Source organism: Hetaerina americana, unplaced genomic scaffold, assembly GCF_022747635.1.
Source record: "Hetaerina americana unplaced genomic scaffold, ioHetAmer1.1.p SCAF_7, whole genome shotgun sequence".
NCBI classification, from domain to species: domain Eukaryota; kingdom Metazoa; phylum Arthropoda; class Insecta; order Odonata; family Calopterygidae; genus Hetaerina; species Hetaerina americana.
The window spans coordinates 21231419-21245311 of NW_027287316.1; the positions used below are offsets into that span (position 1 = coordinate 21231419).

General features: G+C 40.4%; 1 protein-coding gene across 1 annotated transcript in view; it reads left to right on the forward strand.

Annotated features, from left to right (window-relative positions):
• LOC139696564 (uncharacterized protein DDB_G0290587-like) overlaps positions 1-13893 on the forward strand; it is a 496865-nt gene that overhangs the window by 468350 nt on the left and 14622 nt on the right. The gene's annotated exons all lie outside the window — the stretch shown is intronic.

Here is a 13893-nt window from a genome sequence, read left to right on the forward strand (position 1 = left end):
TTCGGTAAAATGTAATGTCTGATCTCCAATTGCAGTCGCAAAAGGTGTTTAATAATAAAAGGGTTGATGCCGTAACGGTAGAATACATTCAAAGACGAATTCAAGGATGGAAGATGGAATTAAATAAAAACAGAAGGAAGAGGAGGCAGTACGCGTCATATAGTATTTCGCCAAACTGGTTTATCGTTGGGATTCTCACTTGTTGTTCTCGGAAGTAGTACATCAGGCAATAATCCCTCAGGTACAGAAAAACCCTAATGTTGATAGATCATTGCAACATTTCACTCTGTGGTGTCACCAGTTGTCTCAACAGTGTACGAATTCACGCGACCAACGCACAGTTTAGAGATTCTATTTAAAACCCTGTGTGATTTCTCGGCATCCTCCTCGCCTCCTTTGAAATTCATTCTCAATGGAAAAATGTCAAAGCCGTGATGTACAAGTTGGTTACCGTTCGAAATGGTGGGTAGTGACAAAAATGTAGTGCCTGTGACTACAAACATTAAAAAAAAACCTACTGTAATTTTATGGTGTCCGTTTCTTGAGCGTATTACTTCTGTTCCTCAATGTTTTATTTATTTATTTTACATTATTCCGAAAACAGTACTTCGACATTTAAATCTGACTTGAAACATAGATATAACAATTTGACAAATATATGCACCCAAGCCCTAGGTGGAGAAAAAACCACTTAGGCGGGAATCGAACCCACCACCTTTGGGTTGGCAGACGAGGACGTTACCCCGCTGGCACAGCCAAGTTTTTTAACATTTGAATTATTAATTTTATTTGGTTTTATTTGTACTTACATTAATTTATTTGTAATTGAATACAGCCAAGGAAAGCCGGCCTATATATTCTCACATAAATGTGTACTAGTGCAAGCAGCGTCACAATACGTTTGAGGTATAAGTAGAGTAATTGCGATGTCAATAGAGCATATAGGGTGTTCATTATTTTTTATCAGAAGTATGTGTCTTTGATTTGGGTATGTTTAGAGAAAAATATAACAGTCGAGTGAGGAAGCAGGCACATGGTAGACGGTTAATTGGTTTTATGATGGAGGTAGACCGAAAAGATCATTATGAGTGAATGTGATGAAAGAGTCTTTAAGGATGATGAATACTAAAAGTCATTATTACAAAAGAGCATGTCCGCCGAAGCGATGTAGAGACGCAGAAACGCAGTGGAAATAAATCTCGTGTTAAGTGCTTAGTTGGTGAGAAAAAGTCAGTTTCCTGAACCATAACCTAAAATTAAGGCTTATATCGAAGTACGGTATCGGATCTGTTTAGAAGGGTGTGCAGGTGCGTATAATTCGCCCATTTTTGACTTAAAATTACGAGTATTATTCTGCATTCCCGTCTGCTTAGTGCACGGATGATGATTTAATTGCGCGCTTCGTTGGCCATACGCTTCTGGCATCATTATTTCATTATGCCAGCGCGTTCACTTTCCGTCGAGACGACCGGTTCTACACCTGAGGGAGGCACTTGAAAACGCGTCTCCCGTCCGGCGTTTTCATGGTTATTTCGTAGCACCCGTTTGAAAATATGGCGTTTCTTTCATATGCCATTACTGTAATTTACTCGGGTCGTGGTGCTGAAAACTTCGACCTCTGGTGGCGACCCTTCCCTTACCCCCCCCCCCACCAAATCTCTATCGCCCCCCACATGAGCGATGCTCCTTCGAAACGCGTCAAACCCTCCTCTCTGCGTGAACTTGTTACCTATTGGTTGGACAAAAACTTGGGTGGAGCATCAGTAAACGGTTCCTCTACACTGACCCTGATTTATATATAGGTTGTGCTCAAATGGGACAATTTATACAATAAGAAAACAGGGAGACCGTGTTCGAACATTAATCACGCTCTCGGGATTCCTCCTTGCGTGCTCGAATGCGATAGTAATTCCAGTAATGTGTATAATAATGGAGATAGTATTTTAAGGTTTACCAGCAGGCGTAGAAATCATGGACGTTCTGCAAACATAGTCAAATCTGAACTACGAAAAGATTAAGTTTGAAGTACAGTGAGATGAAATTCTATGTTCTTTACCTAATAGAATCAATTGCGTGGTGTCGTCGCGAATCGTTCGAAGTGTTAATTCAGTTCAAGATATTTGCGATTAGCCCAAATTGCCTTTCTCCGCGGGGATCTGTCTCTCCCCAAGTCTGTTAACACGTCATTTTGTGGACGTGCTTAACCTGCGTCAGGCACTTGGCTAAATTCTCGAGGGAAGTCAAGAAAAGAAGTCGAGGATGGGAGAATCTTGCTCACGTTTACAATGATCGCAATCTTCGCTACCATGTAAATCATGATTTGGTGAGAAAGAACTGTGGAATTTGAAGTCCAATTACAAATCAAGGTAATTCGTTTAAATTAGTGAGTAGTTTAGGATTATAGATAAGCAATAAATATGAGATTCCTCTTCCTCAACTCGTTATTTTTTGCCGAATTTTCATAATTTATGCTGAAAAACATTTATTGACTCTTCCGCAGTGGCGTTGGTTTTCGAAGGTAATTGCAACCTCGGTAATCTGATCGGAGGCAGCATCACGTAAAAAGAATTGGAGGACATTGGATGTCTTATTGCTAGTCAGGAATGGAGTTTATGAGGGTGGCATTTTCACATTGAAGGGCAATAGGCCATCAAATTTCACCACCACTAGCACACATCCGAACTCCTCCCCCATTTCTCCATTTCTTATTCCATTAATTGCATTAATCAGAGATTTAAAATAATGTAATTGTTTAATACCTCCTTACGATTCGTGTTTTCTCATGGGCGTCGAGCCAAAGAAATCGCTGATTATTATGGGGTCGCAAAAGCCATAATTACCTCAGAGATGTTTTTCCATCCATCCCTATTGTGTTTTATATTGGCAGTTATTCAGAGTCATAAAAAATTATGCTTAGGTTTAATTAATAAAAAAATATATTCACGTCATCGTAAGAAATATTTTCTCCGGAACTGTACAGTCGGAGATAAAATCCTCTTGTCTATCAGTTAGTGACTCGTGTTTCTACTTTTTTGACGTGGGCCATGGATTCCTTTCTAAAGAAATAAGATGCAACCGAAACCATATTTTTTCAACTCCTTCTCAGCTTTCGAGAGAAGCGATCTTCTCTTTGTTGAAAATCCATCCTTCCCCGGCGGTGTTCTCATATTCTGAAGCATTTACATACATTTATTCTTTTAGAATTCAAAATGTTCGTAAGAGGCTCTATTTTTAAATTTTGTAGTACTACATTTTTCTCGCCTGACCTGCTTTGTAAACTCTGGAGACTCGCTGATTTACATACACACCCTTCACCCCGATCCTTTTTCGGGGTAGGCAAAGCGAGACAAGCCTCATTTTAATTTATTTCGGTGAGATTTCACCATTTCCTTACCCTCTTGGATACTGCCATATTCTTCTATACGTACCTCTTTCACCTGCTACATGAATATATCATTTACTGCACGTTCTTATCTTTTTGAGACTTCCAATTTTCCTTTTCAAGAGTCTGTCCTCGAACATATTTGATTTCTCTGACTAGTCATTCCGCAGAAATCATTTACTTTTCTTAATTTCCGGTTGGCGATTCCATTAATCAATTTTTGAAGGTGGTATTAACAGAGTATTACACTTCTTATATATTATTGGTGAATTCAATCCACATTCTTTCGTAATACACTCATTCCTCGGCCTATTTATGTTAGCCCAGTACTTTCCATCCTACTCTACTATTGACCTAGTACTTATGACGTCCTGATTAATGATTTTCCTTGTAAAATGAAATCTAAATCTTTTTCATATGCTGATGACACCACTTCTGCACAAAATATGTTAACATCTAGAAGATGCAAGGGTGCTATCTAGTGATGCCCAAAGATAGACTAAGGAATGGTTTCATATTAATCATATACATTTAAATACTAAAACACCCAGCATATTGTATGCAGTCTTAAATAAAAAATAACTGAAATTGAAACTGCTAAAATATTAGGAATTTATATTGATACAAAACTTAACTGAGAGACGCACGCCTTCTTAGTTGAAATTGGACTGCATCCAGAGTTTCAAGAATAGGATGTATACATGGTTACTTGCTCACCCACTTTACTCATTTGAGGAGTTATTTTGTGAAAATCTTCATAACATTTAAGAACTTATGTTTATAAATTAAGTAATATTTTTATTGACGACATTTAAAATGGCTGTACCATTTCTCAAAATGAATAAAATATTATTATTATTATTGGCAGTGCCAACTTTTCTCTCCATGAGTCACCCGTTACACCCGCGTTTATTCGATATTTACTCTTACTCTGGCATACATACCCAAGTATACCTTACTGGATGTTGTAGCAATTCTGAGGGTAGTTAATAGCAACCAGAACGTTTATTTAGAAATATTTGCCTATTATAACATATGAATAATGAGCTAAGACATTTAAGGGATGGCACGATAATAGCAAGAGTGTCACTAGAAAATTGACCCCACATGATTCTTTTGTATTTTCCAGTCTCCCTTGTTTTCCATCAAGTGACCTAAGGCAAGTGAAATTCCATTGTCCAACGGAAAATGTTATGCGGAGGAATCTCGATCTTCTTTTCTTCCTTATTGTGGTACCTTTACTTATGTGCCTAGGTCGAGCTCATTTTATGCTATAGTACATGGATCCAGGACATACCAATCTGACCAAGAGCCCTTCCGAAAAAATTAATTACTTTCTTCAATAGACCGGTGTTTCATTTACGTAAACATTTTCGGCTACCAAAGTTTTTCAAGAAAATCCGTATCAATTAATTGCATGGTTTATTGGAACGAGACAGATTTGAACTTTCTACGAGGTACTGAGGAAACCATACAATGATATATTTTGGAAGTTTATGAATTCTTCCTCATTCAGTCTCTTTTCATTCGAAATGCCTCTTCATCTCTGGAGTGGCATTGAAGTTATTTTTCGTATAAATTGCATCCGTTTAAATGTTTATGCTCTGAGGAATTAATTTACAAGTCGACGCAAACTTGTAATAGTTTTTATGGGTCTTCCAAATGCCACCTGTGATGGGTAAATTACGTCTGATGTGTGTACGTTTTTGTGGGTCTGTGTGTGTGCGAATATGCCTACATACATACATTCATGTTTGGGATGGTCCCCATCTGCCGCGGATATTAACTGTTCTATTGCCCTGCCGGGAAGTCCTATTTCCGTCGCGGACTAAAATTACTCCTCCTTGCTGATAAACTTTCACGGGCCAAAGAGCTTCCTAAGGCGAGTGCTGTCGTTAGGGGAAGTTGCTTTTCCAAACAATCGTCCCTATCCCTAGATTCCTCGCCGTCCATAAAGCCCTAAGTAGCGCCGAATTCTCGCATGATGAGTGGTTTTATTCGTCCGTTTGGAATTTGAAAATGTCGTTATGGAGGCTGCTGAGGAGGGCGCTCTTATGGATGTAAGTTTCCCAAGGACTATCATGAGCTGGCAGATCACCAAATGAATTCATGAATGAAACGGGGGAACACACGAGAGGGTTTACTCAAGCAAGTACCTTTAGGTTTTGACTCAGGAAGTTATTTTGGGGTCTTGTGGATTAACGCTTCGACGAAGAGAAGGAAGTCTGTTGAACACCGAGCTAAGATTAATGGAAACATTCATTGGGTATAGTCGAAGGCGTAGCTGTCGTGCTTTGGAAGAAAGTAATGAAGGGAATAACGGCTGAGAATAAATATAAATGTGGACCCGAAAGAGAATCCGCCCAACCGATTTTGTGACGTGTGATTACGGAGAACTGAAGTGGCTATTAACTGATAATTGCCTGATGCTTGAGGTGTCCTAATGCGATACATAGATCCTGGCGTTAAAAGAATTTTAAGTGCAGTATTCCGTCAGCAGGAGCTAATCAGTGTAGTCCTCACCATTATACTATACTTTACTGTACTATTCCATGTTACACACGCTGCCCTGCAAAGTCTCCGCTAGGGTGTGTGGCAGGGGGTGATTTCACACCAGACTACAACTTGTACTTTTGACACGAAAATACTTTTCCCCCCTTAGCGCGGTCGGACAACGTTATTCTGATCCCCTTCGTTCGTGGGGAAAATAGCATCTTAAATATGTCTGTTCTGCACCCATTCTCACAGATTTTATTTACATCATCTCTGCTACCGTAGTGCGATAGGGCTAATAATAAATTTTTAGCATCATCGCTAAAGAGATATCCTTCCAATATTTGCAAGATATTTAATCTGTAATTTAACCTTCCCTCCGTTAGTGATTCCCCGCCTAGCTCCTATAATAATTTTGATACGCTACTCAGTTTGTCATAAGAAAGCTTTACAAACGTTGTTATGGCAAATGCTCCTCCAAGCTGTACGCGATACAATTCGGCAATCGATCCAGCTTCAAGAGGATCCCATGCACTAGCAGCGTATTCTAAATGAGGTCTAACTAGTGAAAGATAACATTAATCAGTAAACTTTTCAACACCTTTTCCCAATACTCCTCTACATAAGTCCTTGGGCCGTTCGTCAAGTGTACACTTCATTGAATGCTGTAATCTATCCGCCATTCCTCGATTCCCTTACATCCTGTTTTATCTAAGGTTATAGTCGTCTATATGACAATTTAAAAATTACCACAGGCGTCCAATTTCACATTCACAAGAATGGCTATGTGTTACATGTTTGCAAAAAAACTGTGCTGTATTTTTTACAAATGTTTCCTTGTGTTTTAGTTCCTTTCAGATCGATTAAATTCCACCAGGCTTCACGTTCAAGTAAAAATGCATCTGGAGAAAAGAAATTGAACGATTGGCGACGTCCTCCCCTTGAGTTTCGACATATAAAGTTGCGAATTCAACGTCATTGCGTCACCATCCAGGATATAAATACTTTGACTCTTGACACGAGAGCGACAATTATTTTTCTTTCAGATCCTTGCAAATGAAGTCGCGGTTGTGATGAAAGAAAAGCCATTGGGTCGGAATATCACGAAATCATTTTTTTTACTAAGTTTTGTTGAATCGGTGATGAAGCCCTTGGCTTTTGCAGACTGCGTTTCGAGCCCCCCCCCCCCCCGGCCCCCCGATCCCTGCCCGCTCTTGCACTCGCGGTTCTCTCTAAGAGCGTAAATGAAAAAATCTCTTCGAGCAGTCCGTTTATTGTGAGCTCACATCGCGGAAGTGCCTCCCTCCCGCTTTCTGATGCGCAAGGGACGCCGTCTTCTTTTTTTAAAGTGGCGCCGCAGTGTAGGTATTTATGGAACTTCCTCCGAACCATTGAAATCCTTTCTCCGAAATCTATTTTTGAATTCTCCAAAAAAATAACGGGAGACGGTTTTGGTGAAAAGTGGTATTGTGGTGGACGAATATTTTGTCGTGTTACGTTCTAGAGTGGGTCACGATTACCAAGTCCTTAGGGTGAAGGGAAGACATGAGACCTGTATAAATTATATCTTCGGGGACACATTCGGATGAACCATCTTCATGAAAGCATTTATTTTGAGGGATGAAAACATTTGGTTGTGAAAACGTGTTGAAGTCGATTGTTGGGGTTGTTGAAGAATCTGTCATCCCAATTTAAATAACTTCTTTGTCTAAATACCTTCAATGTTTAAATAACTTTTTTTCGTGCAAGAACTAATGAGAGTGTGATTCGATGAAAGGAATGAGGCTGTTAAATACCGTAATCACAAACTCAATGTTAACTACAATTGACGTCCTCAGATTTGATCGAAAATCACTTCAAATTGACCATATTTGACAATTTAACACTCCCGTGTCATAGCCGGAATTTGTTTTTTTATATAATTTTCTAATGAAATATTTCAATGCCGTGTTCATGTATCTTTCAATGAAAAATATTGTTGAAAATAGCTCATTTATAAATTTATATTTTCGCGGAAAACATTTTTAGATACCGTTCCTGTTTGAATCCTTTTTAAATATTCTTTTGCATAGCTTTCACGACCTCTTTATTCCTATTTATTCCTTCCCACAGCTTTAACTTCCTCCGTCACTTCCCTAATCTATTCCGTTTCGCTTCCCCCAAAATCCGTTTAGTCTTATATTTCGTTGCTTTCGATCCATTGGTTTCTCAGCTTTGTAACTTGAAAATATCGTAAGAGCGAGTTTTTACATTCTTGAAAGGATCATTTTGCTTGAGGTGCTGCGAAAATCACTATAAGATAGGAGTTCGTGGTAGTTATTATATTTTAAAGGTTTTCGAGAAATGCATCAAAATTACTACACCATTGTTCAGAAATTCGTATGGAAATACACGGTTTGTATAAGAAATATCGGTAAAAGTTTCGGGAAATAAGATTTGTTTCGGATATTGCTACAATGCCTCAAAATTCTCCTAAGTACATCCCTTGAGCGTCGACACACTTTTGCCATCGGCTTTTCTACGACTGAAAGGCTCTCTGGTTGGCGGATTCCGGAAGGTTCTTAAGGTTATGCGTGCGAGCTTCTTTGAAGTCACTTAGGGTCCCAAGGTATTGTTCTTTGAGGGAGGATTTTACTTTTGGGAATAGGATATAGTCTGCTGGTGCCAAGTCGGGACTGTAAGGGGTTTAGGGAATCGTCGCAATGCCGTTGCAGAAGGTCTTCGCAAGGAGGCACTCAACTCTGCTCATGTTCGTCCGTCAAGACCTTCGGGATGAGTTATGCGCATATTTTTCGCATCGCCCAATTTCAATGATAATGGTGTGCTATGTAATCTTATCAATACCAGTACGATCTGCGATCATGCGAACACTTAACCAACGATCTAAATTCAGTATTTCACGCACACGTCAGGAAAAACCGATACTTTTTACACAAACTTTGTATACGAATCACTATATTTAAAAAAATTGTTTTCTTCAATTAATTGCTCTTCGAAATAAAATGGAAATGATATTCACACACTGGTATTTCTCCCAAAATCAATTCTGTCCGTTAATTCTGCGCGAGCACTATTGCGAGAATTACGTTGCTTGAAACTAAGCTCCAATTGCTACGCATAGAGGGTGCATGAGCACCCGTGATGCATTTTAGTAGCTTTTTAAAGTTGAAAATTAAGGATGTCCTGATGCTCAAATATTGATGCATATTCGACCTGGTAATTTTTTCACAAAGGTGCGAAAATGTGATTTGACAGAATAGTAATTGCTTTTAAGTTTGTTTCATCCTTTAGATTAGTATATTTTTTTCATTGTATCCCATTCCTTTGTCATTTATTTCCCCTATAATCATCCATCTTCTCGTGCACATCTATAACCTGTGGCCGAAACATAAATTTCATTATAAGTTATTATTCTTCCAAATGCGCAAAATACATTTTCCCACAGGGGGAAATCAAGCGATAATGAATTCGACTCTGGATGACAAGTGTTTTCACCGTCGTACGTTTATAGCAGCGTGTCGGCATGAAGAGTACCCTACTTCAATTGGGTATTGTCGTATCAAGTCTTTTGTGATTTTCAATCCAGCTTATTATCTCTTTAGGGCAAATTTTCGTGCTAGTACTAGATCCCGTGGACTTAATGTAATAAATTTATCGATTTTTTCTTTTTCTCTAAACTTGATGAACGTAAAAAGCATTCTCGATTGCATTTTCCTGTATAAGAAGCCCTTCTAATCAGGGTAATGTCTTCCTCGGAATTGACGCTAAATCGACCCTAAATACAGTAATTTAGTAAAGTAAAAATGATTCTTCCGGCATCCAGCTCCTCTGTGTTGCCCCCTTTCAAATTCGGCAATTATTCCAACCTCTTAAGGATCCCATATGCGAGCAGCATATTCTAAATGAGGTGTAAATAGGGAAAGAGAACATTTCTCTTTTCCCTTTCCATCATATTTGCTCAATACTCTTCTAATAATTTCTATTTTTTTATTAACTTATCCACGTTTCCCCGGATATGTTTCACCATGGAGAGGTCGTGAGCGAGGGTAACGCCCAAGTATTTGAACGCGTCCACACTTTCTATTTCGGTATTCCTGATTGTCTCAACACGATAACTTTCGCTGACTCGGCTAAGTCAAAACGCCGAAGGAAAGGCGAGCTTACATGGTATAAGCGGCTCTAGCACTTTAACTTGTCTGGGAGAAGTGGGGGGATGAACTCGGGCACTTCTCGAGGAGGAAGAGACGAGGGAACTGTGGTAAGGGGGGGTGGTCGAACAAGGGCGATGTAAGCGAGAGAGAACGCGTGAGAAAATCGCGTGGCATTTGTTTTCAAGCGCCTTGCTCCGGCTTCAACACTCTGGGAGCCTCTATCACCGTAACCGTCTTCCCATCTCATGCCTGAAAGTGTTTATGTCATGCCCAAGTCCGTGCGGTATTCTCTCTTCCTCCTGCCCGTGATAAGTCTCGCCGAGGACAAGCGCTCGCACTGCGTCCTAAAGGTGTGTTAGGGGGTAAGGTTGTCGTCCCGGTCGTAGCGGTAGTTGAAAGAAGAATCGTGGGATGTGCGATGTTTCAGCGTATCGGTGGTGACTTTCACGAAATATCGCTTAGATTTTTTGAGTCATCGTACGACCCCGTAAAATTGGTCTACGTATTCGGAGCGAATGATATGAGAACGTATCTTTAGACATAGTGGGAAATGGTATATGTTCGACATATAAGCGGTGAAAGATGATGTTGCCATGCTACGATTTCACATCGCGATTTCGATGCATCGACGTATGGCGATTTTCAATTTGCATCTCAATCCAATTTACGGGATTCTAGCATCGACGTTCCCTCAAGAGGGTGAAAGGGGGGGGGGGAGCACGCGTCCGCAATCCATGAAATTGTTCTTGATCGTACGTGTTCTCTGCGTGTCACCTCTCGTTGTGGTGAAAGTGGAAGAGGGACTTGAAAGGGAATGCATGCATGAATATTTACAAGCGCGCGCTCCCTCCCCCCTTGCTTCAGGAAGACGCGACCCGTTCAATCATTTTCTGTGTATCTTTTGAGTTGAGTCACACCTCAAAACCGTCGAATTGACTCCTTTTCCTGTGCGATGGGTGTATTTCAAATCCTAGATTTAGTTCTTCAACTAAATTCTTTCTTCAATACTGCGGATATTTTATTATTATTATTATATATCATCGGCTGTTACCTGCGTCCTCTTCTGTTGGGAGACGTTCCAGGGCCTTGAAACGGGAGCAGGAATTGAAAAAATGAAAAACGCCAATAGCTGTAAACCGTTTACCTTTCTAAACCAAGTAAAAATGAGATTATTTGGCTAACGCAGCAAGTCAAAGGATGGGGTAAATGGTAAACAAGGAAAGGGATACGAAAGGTGAATACCAATACGCTTATTTCGGCCACAAAGTAGCCCTCCTAAGCGTACTGAAGGTGAATCGTCACGACAGCACAAGTTGAAGTGAGCTTACCATTTACCCCATCCTTTTATTAGTGGCGTTAGCCAAATAATCTCATTTGTACTTTGTTTGGTAAGATAAACTGTTTACGGCTAAGGGGGTTTTTCATTTATTCAATACTACTAGCCGTAAGAGCTAAATTCTATCAATATTGGGCACGGGAATGTTTTCGGTAGCTTTTCTGTCTCGTTTTCCTTTAATGGAAGGGGGTCGAACACGTTGCTGATTCGTTTCTGGTTAACTTATATAATCTTGAGTTATCTACTTGGTAGATGTCTTGTCCTTTCGAACGTCCCCGTGGATTTTTATTCATTACCTGTGACGCCCAACTCAGTTTTTCATGTTCTATTTCCTTGTTCAACTGTTAATCGTTCATTTTCCTTCATGCCAACCTCATATGGCTTTCCTTCCTCTTTAAGACTTAGCCAGTGTTTTACTTCTATCACGACCTTCCAAAATTTCCGGGCCTTCTTCGAAATTTGTCCTGAAATTTCCCCCGAGTAGGAGTACTTTTTCGCTGTCGTCCACTCGGTCCAACTTATTCTCTCCATCCTTCCTCATGCCGGCATCTCAAGTGCTTAAAACTCTATCCTCATCCTGTTTTCTGAAATATTACATACATGTAGTTCGCGGCCCCGTTCAATGCCGCGCTCAGTATTGAGTTCGGTCAAAAAATTGCCTATATTTCATGGGCACCTCCGTGGAGTCAAAAACCTTCGAATACAGGATTAGTACATCAAGCATCGAGGTATTTTCTAAATTGGTAGTAGTAACAGTAGTTTTAGGGGAGGTGACCGACAGCTGAGGTAATTTGCGCCATTAGGGACGGACAGGAAAGGATAAAGAGTGGAGAGAAACCCGACATCGGCATTAGACTACTCTTTTACGAAAGGCGCCAAGGGTCCACAGCTTAACGTCCCATCTGACGGACGCCGTACTTACTCAAAGTGCTCTCTACAAAGTAGGGGTACCTCAAGTAGGGGATCGGGATATATTTTCTGATCCAAAACCAGCATTAAACGGTGGGCTAGGAAATGAAAAGTACAAAAATGATTTAAAAAAATAATTTCCTGGTGTTTCAGTATCTTCTTGATGATTAAACGGTCCCTGTTCCTTAGGTGAATGGTCAACTTGGTCATTGCTGACAATTGGCAGCGGCTTCACCTGTAATCGATCGATACGATACGTGAAATAATTCAATCCGTTGAGCTGTGTGCTTTTCCAGTGTGGGTGACCCCAGGGTATAATTTTGTAATCGCTCGTAATTACTTTCATTATGATTACAGACTCCGAGCCAGTGGGCATTGAAACTGTATTATGCTATTTCACCCCTTGCACTACTTAAGCGGGAGGGAATTTCAAGTGCGTAAACGGCATCGCTGCTTATGTGCTCTCAAATTAGACCGCTTCGGGGGGTGGGGGGGGGAGGAGACCGCTGAATATTGAAAAAAAGTTCGGGAAGCGTCCCGCCGTGCGCTCCGCCGGAAATTAGCCATCTCATTGCCAAAGGAATCCTTCCACGGCTCAGATGGACGGCGCTAATTGGCTTCTCAAATTCATACCCACTGCAAATAAAAATTGTCCGACTCATGCTCAAGTGGATGTGTGTCATGACATGATGGATGACTCGCTGGTTGCTCCCCCCTTACCCCTGCTACCCCCTCCCTTCGCCCCGCTCAGAACTGGCTCTGGCAACTTTCCACTAAGCGAAGAGGATCCGCTCTGGGCATGAACGTGCACCATTAACGTCTACCGTTCATTGTCATGGATGCACATTAGATCCCTCTTAATGTGAGATTGACAAGGACTTTTGAACCTATTCAATTTAGGCATAAAAATAATTGTTCGTGTAAGCTTATCTTCTCGTAATGTCATGCCGTATTCTATTTTGACTCTGAGAATTCAGTGATTTCGCATTAATCATGATCCAATACAGGTAAAATCGTTTAACATGAAGTAGATACTGCTGGACGTGGCGTTGAAAATTCAATAGATAGATAGCAGTGACATTCATCAAGGGATCGATTTACTACAATTCCCTCAAAAGCCCTGAAATATTTAATGTTAATCATTTTAATTATTTATTTCCTAAACATTCAATGCAACCCCTTTGATATCTTCAGCAAGCCCGACTCCTGCTAATGCGCGTCTTAAACTGTAGAATTAGAAGAATATCCTCAATTTCAACGTAACATTGTGGTGCCTTCCTTCGCGTAGTATTACCACGACTATTCTCACCTTAAAGTGCGTGGTAGTTTGACAAGCAATCGGGTATAATATTATCATCAATAATTATTGACTCGGTGTAGGTGTGCAGTGAAAAATACTCGAGTTATCACTCCAATATTTTTGTTTTCCTCATCCCTATATTAGAATAATTATCCGTATATGATGTAAACCCAGCACTGCCGAATGCGTATCCCTGATGGCTTCCCCTCTTTTCGATGCCGTACGGCCACATCCATATTCTAATTTAATCTATGATGGAGCCATAAGGGATCACATTTACTAACCCTTCCTCGATCCCGGCTGTGTGTTAACTGTTTAGGAG